General features: G+C 45.6%; 1 long non-coding RNA gene across 1 annotated transcript; it reads left to right on the top strand.

The window, feature by feature from the left end:
• Positions 1–5,571: 5,571 nt before the first annotated feature.
• Positions 5,572–8,662, top strand: LOC123161341 (uncharacterized). Its single transcript, XR_006480674.1, has 2 exons — positions 5,572–6,239; positions 6,389–8,662. It is a non-coding gene; the product is annotated as an uncharacterized lncRNA (long non-coding RNA).
• Positions 8,663–10,044: the final 1,382 nt, after the last annotated feature.

Below are 10,044 nucleotides of genomic sequence, written 5' to 3'. Positions count from 1 at the left end.
CGGCCGCTGGCAGGGGAGCTCGGGGCACGCGGGCCTGGCGCGCCGACGAGGCGCCGGGGTTCCGACAACCTGCGGCGGAGGGCGGCGAGGTGGCAGAGGCGTCGGAGGGTGGCGAGGCAGGCGCGGTCCAGCGCGGCGGCGCTGGCCAAGGCGTCGGCGGACTCGGGGGCGCGGGCGGCCCGGCGGCGGAGGGAGAGGCGCGGGCGCAGGCGCAAGCGGCGGCGGCGTGATGGTTCGCGCGAGCCCATGATGGGCCTGGCGGGCCGCGGCGGGGCGTGGTGGCGGAGAGCGGCAGGGTGACATGGCAGCCTCCCGTTGGCTGCGGGCGCGGCGGCAAATTCGTCCGGCGCGGACGGACATGCCCGGCACGGTGGGAGGAGATGGGCTAGGGTTTGGGGGGAGAATTCATCCGAGATTTCGGGGGAGAGGGACATATAAATAGGTAGAGGGAGCTAGGGGACTCCAAATGAGGAGAGGTTTTCACCCACACGATCGTGATCGAACGACCGAGAGCATGGAGGGGGTTTGGATGGGTTATGGGCCACTTTGGAAGGGTGTTGGGCTGCAACACACATGAGGCCTTTTCGGTCCCTCGGTTAACCGTTGGAGTATCAAACAACCTTCAAATGGCACGAAACTTGACAGGCGGTCTACCGGTGCTATACCAAGGCCGCTTGGCAAACCACGGGTCATTCCGAGAATGTTTAACACCCGCTCACAACAGGAGACAAAAGAGGGACGCCGGGGAACATAGGAGTGCCGGATTACAAAACGGACAACGAGGAAAATGCTCAGATGCATGAGACAAACACGTATGCAATGCAATGCACATGATGACATGATAAAATGCAACACGCGAGCAAATGACATGGCAAAAACGGCGAATAACTGGCAGGCACCTGGCGCATCGAATCCGGGGCGTTACATAAAGTCTCATGACTGCCACATGATTATGACGCAACTGCTTGGGGTTGCATTGAGGTGGCTTCTACCGGAAAACATTTAGTTAGCCATTGTGAAGCTATGTGCATTCGTCAATGCAATATCTCAGAAGGTAATCGATCCAGAAATCATACCAAGGTTAGAGAATGATTTGGTGCAATGTCTTGTCAGTTTTGAGTTGGTGTTCCCACCATCCTTATTCAATATCATGATCACGTCCTAGTTCACCTAGTCGAAGAGATTGCCATGCTGGGTCCTGTATTTCTACACAATATGTTCCCCTTTGAGAGGTTCATGGGAGTCTTAAAAAAATACGTTCATAACCGTGTTAGGCCAGAAGGAAGCATCTCCAAGGACCATGAAAATGAGGAGGTCATTGAGTTTTGTGTTGACTTTATTCCTAACCCTAAACCGATTGGTGTTCCTGAATCGCGACATCAGGGCAGACTGGATGGAAAAGGCACGCTAGGACCGAAAGCAATAATTTGTATGAACGGGCATTCTTGGGCGCAAGCACACTACACAGTTCTACAAAATTCCTCCTTGGTGGCTCTGTATATCGAGGAACACAAGAATATTCTATACTCCAAACACCCGGAGCAGTCTCACGACTGGATTACACGTGAACAAATGGGGACTTCCACCGGTTCGTTGCAGACACATCTCATGCATGACGACGCTATTGAAGATGATCTGTACTTGCTGTCCCAGTTACCATCTTTGAATATATTGGCTTTCAAAGGGTACGAGATAAATGGGAATACATTTACACGATCGCCTAAGATAAAAAGAGCACCAACCAAAACATCGGTGTCCACTTTGATGCAGCAAACACCAATAGGCCAAAGGACACATATTATGGTTACATAGAGGAGATATGGGAACTTGACTATTGATGTGGTTTGAAGGTCCCTTTGTTTTGGTGCAAATGGGTCAATCTGACAGGAGGCGGGGTAAAGGAAGACCCGCAGTATGGAATGACAATAGTGGATCTCAACAATCTTGCGTACGCTGACGAATCATTCGTCCTAGCCAATGATGTGGCGCAGGTTTTCTAAGTGAAGGACATGTCTACCAAGCTAAGAAAAAGAAAAGATAAGGAAGCGAATACATCATACGATGAGCCAAAGCGCCACATAGTTCTTTCAGGGAAAAGAAACATCATGGGAGTGGAGGACAAGACAGACATGTCAGAAGATTATGAGAAGTTTCATGAAATTACTCCCTTCACTGTGAATATTGACCCGAGCGTCTAGTTAAATGATGAAGATTGTCCATGGTTACGGTGCAAAGGGACACACATGAAGAAAAAGTTTTATACGCAAGGATCCCACTATGGGATGTGACCGGCCTTCACTGTCATCACTTTCTTCTCTAGTGAGTTTCCGGACTTATATATTTGGAAAGTCCCACTTCGGACAAACTGGAGGGAATATTTGTAATAGTTAGGGTACAAATGTCTATTGGAATTTGAAACACGAAGAAATATTGTTTAGAAACAAACTATTTCTGACTTCATTTGCTATTTCTCATGCATATACTGATTTTTTAAGCTAAATGACCCTGAAATTGAAAAGCACTACAAAATGAACTCTGAAAAGGTTGAAAGTTGGCATGGTATCATCATTTCACCCACATAGCATGTGCTAAAAAGTCGAGAGGGTTACGGCAAAAAACTGGATGCACTTCGTGCACAAAATGGACAATCTCTTTCGAACTATGAGGGTTTCGGACGAAAACTCATCTGTTACAAAGGCATTTCATTTTTTTAAACTTATTATAACTCCAGACTTTTTGTGTACTCAATATGCACCATTCAAAGCCACGTCATCAATTTTCAACCCTTTCTGACTTTATTCGCCATTTTTCATGCATTTACTGATATTTTTGAGCTAAACAACCCGAAAATTGAAAAGAACTACAAAATAAACTCTGAAAAGGTTGAAAGTTGGCATGGTATCATCATTTCACCCACATACTATGTGTTAAAAAAGTTGAGAGGGTTACGACAAAAACTGGATGCACTTCGTGTACAAAATGGACAGTCTCTTTTGAAGTATCAATGTTCGGATGAAAACTCATCTGTTACAAAGGAATTTCATTTTTTTAAACTTATTTTGACTCCAGACTTTTTGTGCGTTCAGTATGCACCGTTCGAAGCCATCAATTTTCAACCCTTTATGACTTCATTTGCTAGTTTTCATGCATTTACTTTTTTTTGAGCTAAACGACCCTGAAATTTAAAAGCACTACAAAATAAACTCTGAAAATTTTGAAAGTTGGCATGGTATCATCATTTCACCCACGTATCATGTGCTAAAAAGTTGAGAGGGTTACATCAAAAACTGGATGCACTTCGTGTACAAAATGGACAATCTCTTTCGAAGTATCAAGGTTTCGGACAAAAACTCATTTGTTACAAAGGCATTTCATTTTTTAAACTTATTTCAACTCCAGACTTTTTGTGCCTTCAGTATGCACCATTCAAAGCCATACCATCATTTTTCTACCCCTTCTGACTTCATTTGCTATTTTTCATGCATTTACTGATTTTTTTTAGCTAAACGACCCTGAAATTGAAAAGCACTTCAAAATGAACTTTGAAAATGTTGAAACTTGGCATGATATCATCATTTCACCCACATAGCATGTGCTAAAAAGCTAAGAGGGTTACGACAAAAACTAGATGCACTTCGTGTACAAAATGGACAATTTCTTTCGAAGTATGAAGGTTTCGGACAAAAACTCATGTGTTACAAAGGCATTTCACTTTTAAACATAACCTAAGAATTACCAAATTGAATATAAAGATAAAACACATTAATATTAAATAGCAGAAAAAAGAATCACTGAAAAATCTATTTTTAAAGTAAGGTTATGCACAAGCTAGTATTCAAACAAATTTCGAATAATTCAAATTTAAACTATTCAAATTTGAAAACTACCAGCACTAACAGAAAGTTTATAAATTTTTTTACCTAAAGCAAAAAGATTCACAAAGAAACTCTAAATAAAGCAAAAAAAACTACTCAGAAACAAAAGAAAATAAATAAAGCAGAAAAAAAATTAAAAAAGCCCGCCTACTGGGCCACCACAGCCTGCATACAACTAGAAACCCAACCTCTAGTTGGGCCAGGATGCATGCCCGCAAGGCCCAGTAGGCCCAACAAGGCAGCACAGGTTCAATAGGCCCACAAAGGCCTACTTAGAGAGGAGCTCGAAAGATCTACAACACCGGAGCTTATAAACCAGTGCAGACGCCCTTCGCTAGGCGAGGTGGGACTAAACATCAACTGCAGTGCGTCGTGCGAGGAATAGTTCTTTAGTACCGGTTGGTGGCTCCAACCGCTACTAAAGACCCCCCCCTTTAGTTGCGGTTGGAGCCAGCAGCCAGGACTAAAGGCCTCCGGTTCCCGCCGCTTCGGCTGGTGAAATTCACCTTTAGTCCCGGTTGGTTGCTCCAACCGGGACTGAAGGCCTTTGCATATATATTCAACACTTGAATTTTTTTCAGTTTCTCTGCTTCTTCGACCACTACAGAGGAGATCGCCGCGCCACCAGGCTGCCGCCGTCTTGCCTCCCCCGATGCCGGAGTTCGTCGCCACCCCGGACGCCGGCCGCCCGCGCCGCCTTGCACCGATCCCTGATGCCGGACGCGCCCTCCTCCATGAGCCCCAACGCCGTCCACGCCCGCTCCTCCCCGAGCTCCTCGCCGCGCCGCCTGCCCCGACGCCGTCGCCGCCCCCAACTCGCCTCGCCTCGCCATCACCCCGCTGTGAGCTCTCCCCCCTCTCCCTCGCCCCATCCCGCCATGGATGCCCCTCCCCGAGCCCCCCCCCCCCCCCACACACACATGCATGAACACACACACAAACACACACATTTTCTTAAGTTAGATGATTTATATGTATTTTTGTATGTTTTAGTATATATGTATAGCAATTTTGACATTTTTCAAAAGAATTTTGACATTTTTTTTTCACTAGATGATTAGATGTATAATTTTTTTTGAGGAATTCTGACATTTTAGGAATTAATTAGTATATAATGTATGTATAGAAATTTTGAGGAATTTTGACATTTGAGGAATGCTGACATTTTGATCCAATATGTATAGAAATTAGTATATACTCCCTCCATTCCTTTATTTAAGGTGTATTTATTTTTTGATAAAATTCCACAATGTAAGGTGCATTTGTTCTAATTCCTCGTAATTCCGATCTTGGCCATACAGAAAAAGGAAAGTATCTCTCCCTGATTTCATGTATCTCTCCTTGTAGAGAAAGAAAAGGAAACTATCTCTCTCCCAATTGCGTGTATCTCTTCCTTTCCTAGCCTAAATAATTTACTTGCCGCTAATATACAAATTAGACAAGGGTAATTTCGTCCTAAATACTCCAAAATTATGTGCCTTGGTCACTTTGATGAAAATAATACACCTTAGATAAAGAAATGGAGGGATTATTTTATATATATATATATATATATATATATGTATGTATGTATATATATGTATATATATAGAGAGAGTAGCACTATTCTGATCCTGGGATCAGAATAATTATTCTCATCACAGCGGCGCTATATAGGGCGGGACGAGCTATTCCAGAGATCCCGAGAAACCAAAATTGAACCAGTAACAAAAATAAAAAGATCCCACCTTATAGAGAAAGAGAGAGAGTAGCACTATTTTGATCCTGGGATCAGAATAATTATTCTCATCACAGCGGCGCTATATAGGGCGGTACGAGCTATTCCAGAGATCCCGAGAAACCAAAATTGAACCGGTAACAAAAATAAAAAAAGCCCACCTCACCGCTTCCACGATCCCCTCCGCCTGATCCTCGCATCTATCGTCCCTCCCAACCGGATCACGCCGCCACTGCGACCAACCTCCATTGATCGCGCCGCCACCGCCGCCTACCTTCCTGGATCGGGCCGCCTCCGCCGCCTACCTTCCCGACTTGCGCCGCCTCCGCCGCCTACCTTCCCGGATCGCGTCGCCACCACTGCTTGCTTCTCCGGATCCACTCGCCGACGATATAGATGACGCCCAACCACGAGCCATGTTCCTTCCCGGATCCATTCTCGCTGGATGACACAACCGGAGCCATCGCCGTGCCGCCGCCTGGTCTCCTCAGCCATGGAATGTAGGCCTCCCGCGAGGTGCCCGTGCCGCCAACTCACGGCGGCGTCTCCAGCTCTTCGCCTCCTCCGTCTCCGCAGCCGCCGCACATCCTCATCCCCGGTTGGGCTCCACCACCGCGGTGCCTAGGCCATTCAATGACGCAACCCCGGTAAGTTCATAGCCGCAATTCCGACCCCCTCTGCCACCATGCCGTTCCTGCCAGCACACCCTCCATGACAGATCATTTTTTGTTTCTTCATTGCATATGTCAATCCCCTCCTCGAATGGACCCTTGTTGTTGACCGCATCATCTTGAAGGAAGGCCAGTGAAAGACAGGGGAACCGGTGCACTGTCAAGCTAGCAAACATGTGCAGCTGACGGTTTGGTGGGCGCGGCAGACAAATTTCTTGGCATGTGACTACTGGTTTGGCGGGCAGGCAAGAACCAACAAGCACATCAGCTGCAGGCAAAGCTGCTAGCAGAAAAGAACTAAACCTTCAAGTTTATCCAAATTTCCGTCGAATCTATTCCCCATGGACAGACTCTAGACATCTCTGTTTTCGGCTAGTGCATGCGACCCAGCTGCTTCTACTTCCTTTCTTCCTGCCGCTCAATGTTGATGTCGGTCGCTGCTAGCTGCTGTTCTCAGACATTTCTAGTTCTTGTTGTGCCGTATGGCTGCCCGACGCCACTGCCATTTTCTGGTTGCTATTGGTATGCCGTTGCTGCAGTTCAACATGACAAAAGATATACTTCTATTAGAGATTAGCACTGCTGCTGTCTGTGCTTAAAGAAATGAGTATATATATATATATATATATATATATATAGGGTGACACTATTTTAATTCTGGGATTAGAATAACTATTTGGATCACAATATGCCACGGTGGCCTTCCTGAAAAAGAGAAAAAGAGAAAAAATAGCCACCCCCAACCACTCCCCCGATCCCCACCAGCCCATCCCCCACCCGATCCCCACCTTCCTTGTCCCTCCACAACCGCCGCCGCCCCTGGTGCCGGCACACCTCTCGTCGCCGGCCACCCCAGCCCCGTCGCCGGCCCCCGACCCACCAACCCACCCCCGCCGGCGCCGGAGGCGCGCGCCGCCCCCTAACAGGGTCTCACGCCTCCGCCGCTCCCACCAAGATCCAACCATGGCGGTCGCCTCTCCCCTGCTTCAAGCATGGTGGCCGCCTCCCCCTGCTTCAACCACAACGGCCCTCCCTCCATGCGCGCCGCCAACCGCCTCCGTCGCCTTGATCCGGCCAACCACCACGGCCCACCGTCTCGCCTTCCTCGGGGCGCCCCGCCCACCCTCCATATGCGGCCAGCGCCCGTGGTCGTTTCCTGGATCCCGGCGACCACATCCATCCACCACGCACTGCCACAGAGGACCCGCGCTCAAATCCCTCCTCCGCAGTGGTGTTCGAACCGCAGCATGGGGTACCGTTGACCTTCTGCCGGAGGCCGCTTTGACGTCGCCGGAAGCCACTCCCTCTCCACGCGCACGACCGGTCTCGCCTCCTCCCGGCGCGCCGCCGCCCCGACTCCTCCCTGTGTGCCGCCTCTCGACGCGCCGCCACTTGTCCTCCCGGTGCGAGGCCGTCGTACCCACCTCCTCCTGGCGCGCCGTTGCCCAGCCTCCTTCCGGCGCGAGGCTTGCCATCTCCTTCAGGGCGAGGTGGGTTTGGACTTCAGCCCCTCCCGCTCCTCCCGGGCACTGCCACGCGTTCCCACCCAGAACCCCGCTTGCTCCAGTGCGCCGCTGCTGGTCCCTGCCCTGCACCCCCGTCCTCCCATGCGCAGCTGAGCGTCCCCGCCCTGAACCTTGCCTCCTCCAGCCGGCTCAGCCCTGCCCTGCACCCTACCTATGCTTTATGTCCACGGCCGACTATCTGATGTTTGTCTATCACTAGGTGCTAATTCTTTATCTAATTGATTCTGATCTACAACAAACAGTGTTCCCAAATCTGCAGAAGGAGCTCCTTATTTTTTATGTCTGAAGTTCAGGTGCACCATGGAGACTACTGCGGCCGTTCGAAATACTAGCAGGCGCCGTGCTAGCCAGCTGCAGGTCACGGTCTCCTCGAGTTGCAGGTCGTCTAAATCTGGAGTTCTGGACTATTTGATCTACCGGGTTGGCCTGCGCCGGCCGTCGAAGCCTACCGAGGTGGTGCCTCACTGCTGCCTGCATCTCCCCGCTCTTTAGGTTTAGAAAAGTTCATCCTGGCGTGGAGTGAAAGTTCAGCTGGTGGAGCGCTGGCAACAACAACGTTTTACTGTGTTGTGTAGCCTACGGCTGCAGCACCATTTTCCTCCTGAGACTGTTTTAATTCTTGTGTTTCTGCTACTGTCAACAGAGAAGAATAGCCAGCACTGAGCTACTACTGTTTGTTTTGCTTTAACAGCCAATTTAGGCGTTACCACGAAGAAGACAAAGCAAGAAAATTATGGAGTGAAAGAGATAAAAGAGTAGTGTGCCTACATGGTGTGGATATGAAACGTGTTGTGTGTGAGAGGATAAGGAATGTGTGTTACTATTCAGTGATAAAAACAATTTGTGGTTCAGAGAAAAAGCAATGTTCTATTACCTAGTGCTCATGATTAGCTATAAAGCTTGTCTTTTTTAACTCCGATTCACACTGGAACATAAAAATATGAAATACCTGACAATAAACAAGAAAAATAACATTCAAAAAAGCCAAAAACTTCAATGAGATAAACAAGTATATATCATTTAGTCTCTCACTTCAAGACACATGAGAAAAAAACAAAGATTATATGTGTGACCATGCAATGTGCTCTAGTGTCCTCGATTAGCTCCTGATAAGTAATAGCTGTATGCGAGCATGTGGACAAAATAACCCAATAAAAATATTGTTCATAAAAACAAAAAAGAAAACAAAAAAAGATAAACCCAATAAATGTTCATAGAAAAAATTATGAGAAGTTCGAACTGTTAAAATCTAGAAGCTCAAAATAATAAAATAAATCCAAAATTTTCTAGTACTCGCATCCCACCTCTTTTCACGCAAAAAAAATAGAAGGTCTCTCATGAAAACAAAAAAAAGGAATTTGACAAATGAATTGTACGAAAAACCTAGATATGTAGCAAAAAGGAAAAAATTATACGTGTTTAACTTAAAAATAAAAATCGTGAAATTCCTTATAGGGTATAATGGATCAGTTTTATTTCCCCCATTTCTCAAATAAATACATGGAAGTTCAAAATAAAAAAGCGGAGAAGTTCAAACTAAAATAACAGAGTAGTTTTCTGTTTAAAACAACTAAGATTTTTTTTCATTACTAAATAATAAAAAGTGAGAAGTCCAAACAAAAAATAAAGCACTTTAAAATTTATAAAAAAATGAAAGAAGTTCAAAATTTTGAAACAAAGAAATTTAAAAAACTCGAGTTTCCTCGTTATTAAAGAATAAAACTAAGAAGTTCAAATTAAAATAAGAGAGAAGTTCAAAGTTTATAAAAACCTCAGATTCTTGTTCCAAAGAATAACTCATAAGTTCAAATTAAAATAAGAGAACAACAAAAAAAATTTCAAAAAGATTTTCCCTGTTTTTTTTTTAAAATCTGATTTTCCATGATACTAAAGATTAAACCAAGAAGTTCAGGTTGTGTAACTCAGAAAGCTCAGGATTTTTCCCGTTACTAAAAGAAATAAACGATGAAGTCCATATTAAAAAGATGGAGAAGTTGGATGATTATAGAAAACTCAGATTTTCCTCGTTATTAAAGAATGGAAACAAGAAGTTCAAAAATAAAAAACAAGAAGTTTAACTTTTAAAAATATAGCGCTTCAAAATTTCATAAAAAAGGATTAAGAAATAAACCACGAAGTCCATATTAAAAAGATGGAGAAGTTTGATAATTCTAGAAAACTCGGATTTTCCTCGTAATTAAAGAATGGAAATAAGAAGTTCAAAAATAAAATAACTTCTAAAAAAGTTGTTGCTA

The sequence above is a fragment of the Triticum aestivum genome, chromosome 7B, assembly GCF_018294505.1.
Source record: "Triticum aestivum cultivar Chinese Spring chromosome 7B, IWGSC CS RefSeq v2.1, whole genome shotgun sequence".
NCBI lineage: Eukaryota > Viridiplantae > Streptophyta > Magnoliopsida > Poales > Poaceae > Triticum > Triticum aestivum.
The sequence above is the reverse complement of the archived record's forward strand: the minus strand, read 5'-3'. Positions and strand labels throughout refer to the sequence as shown.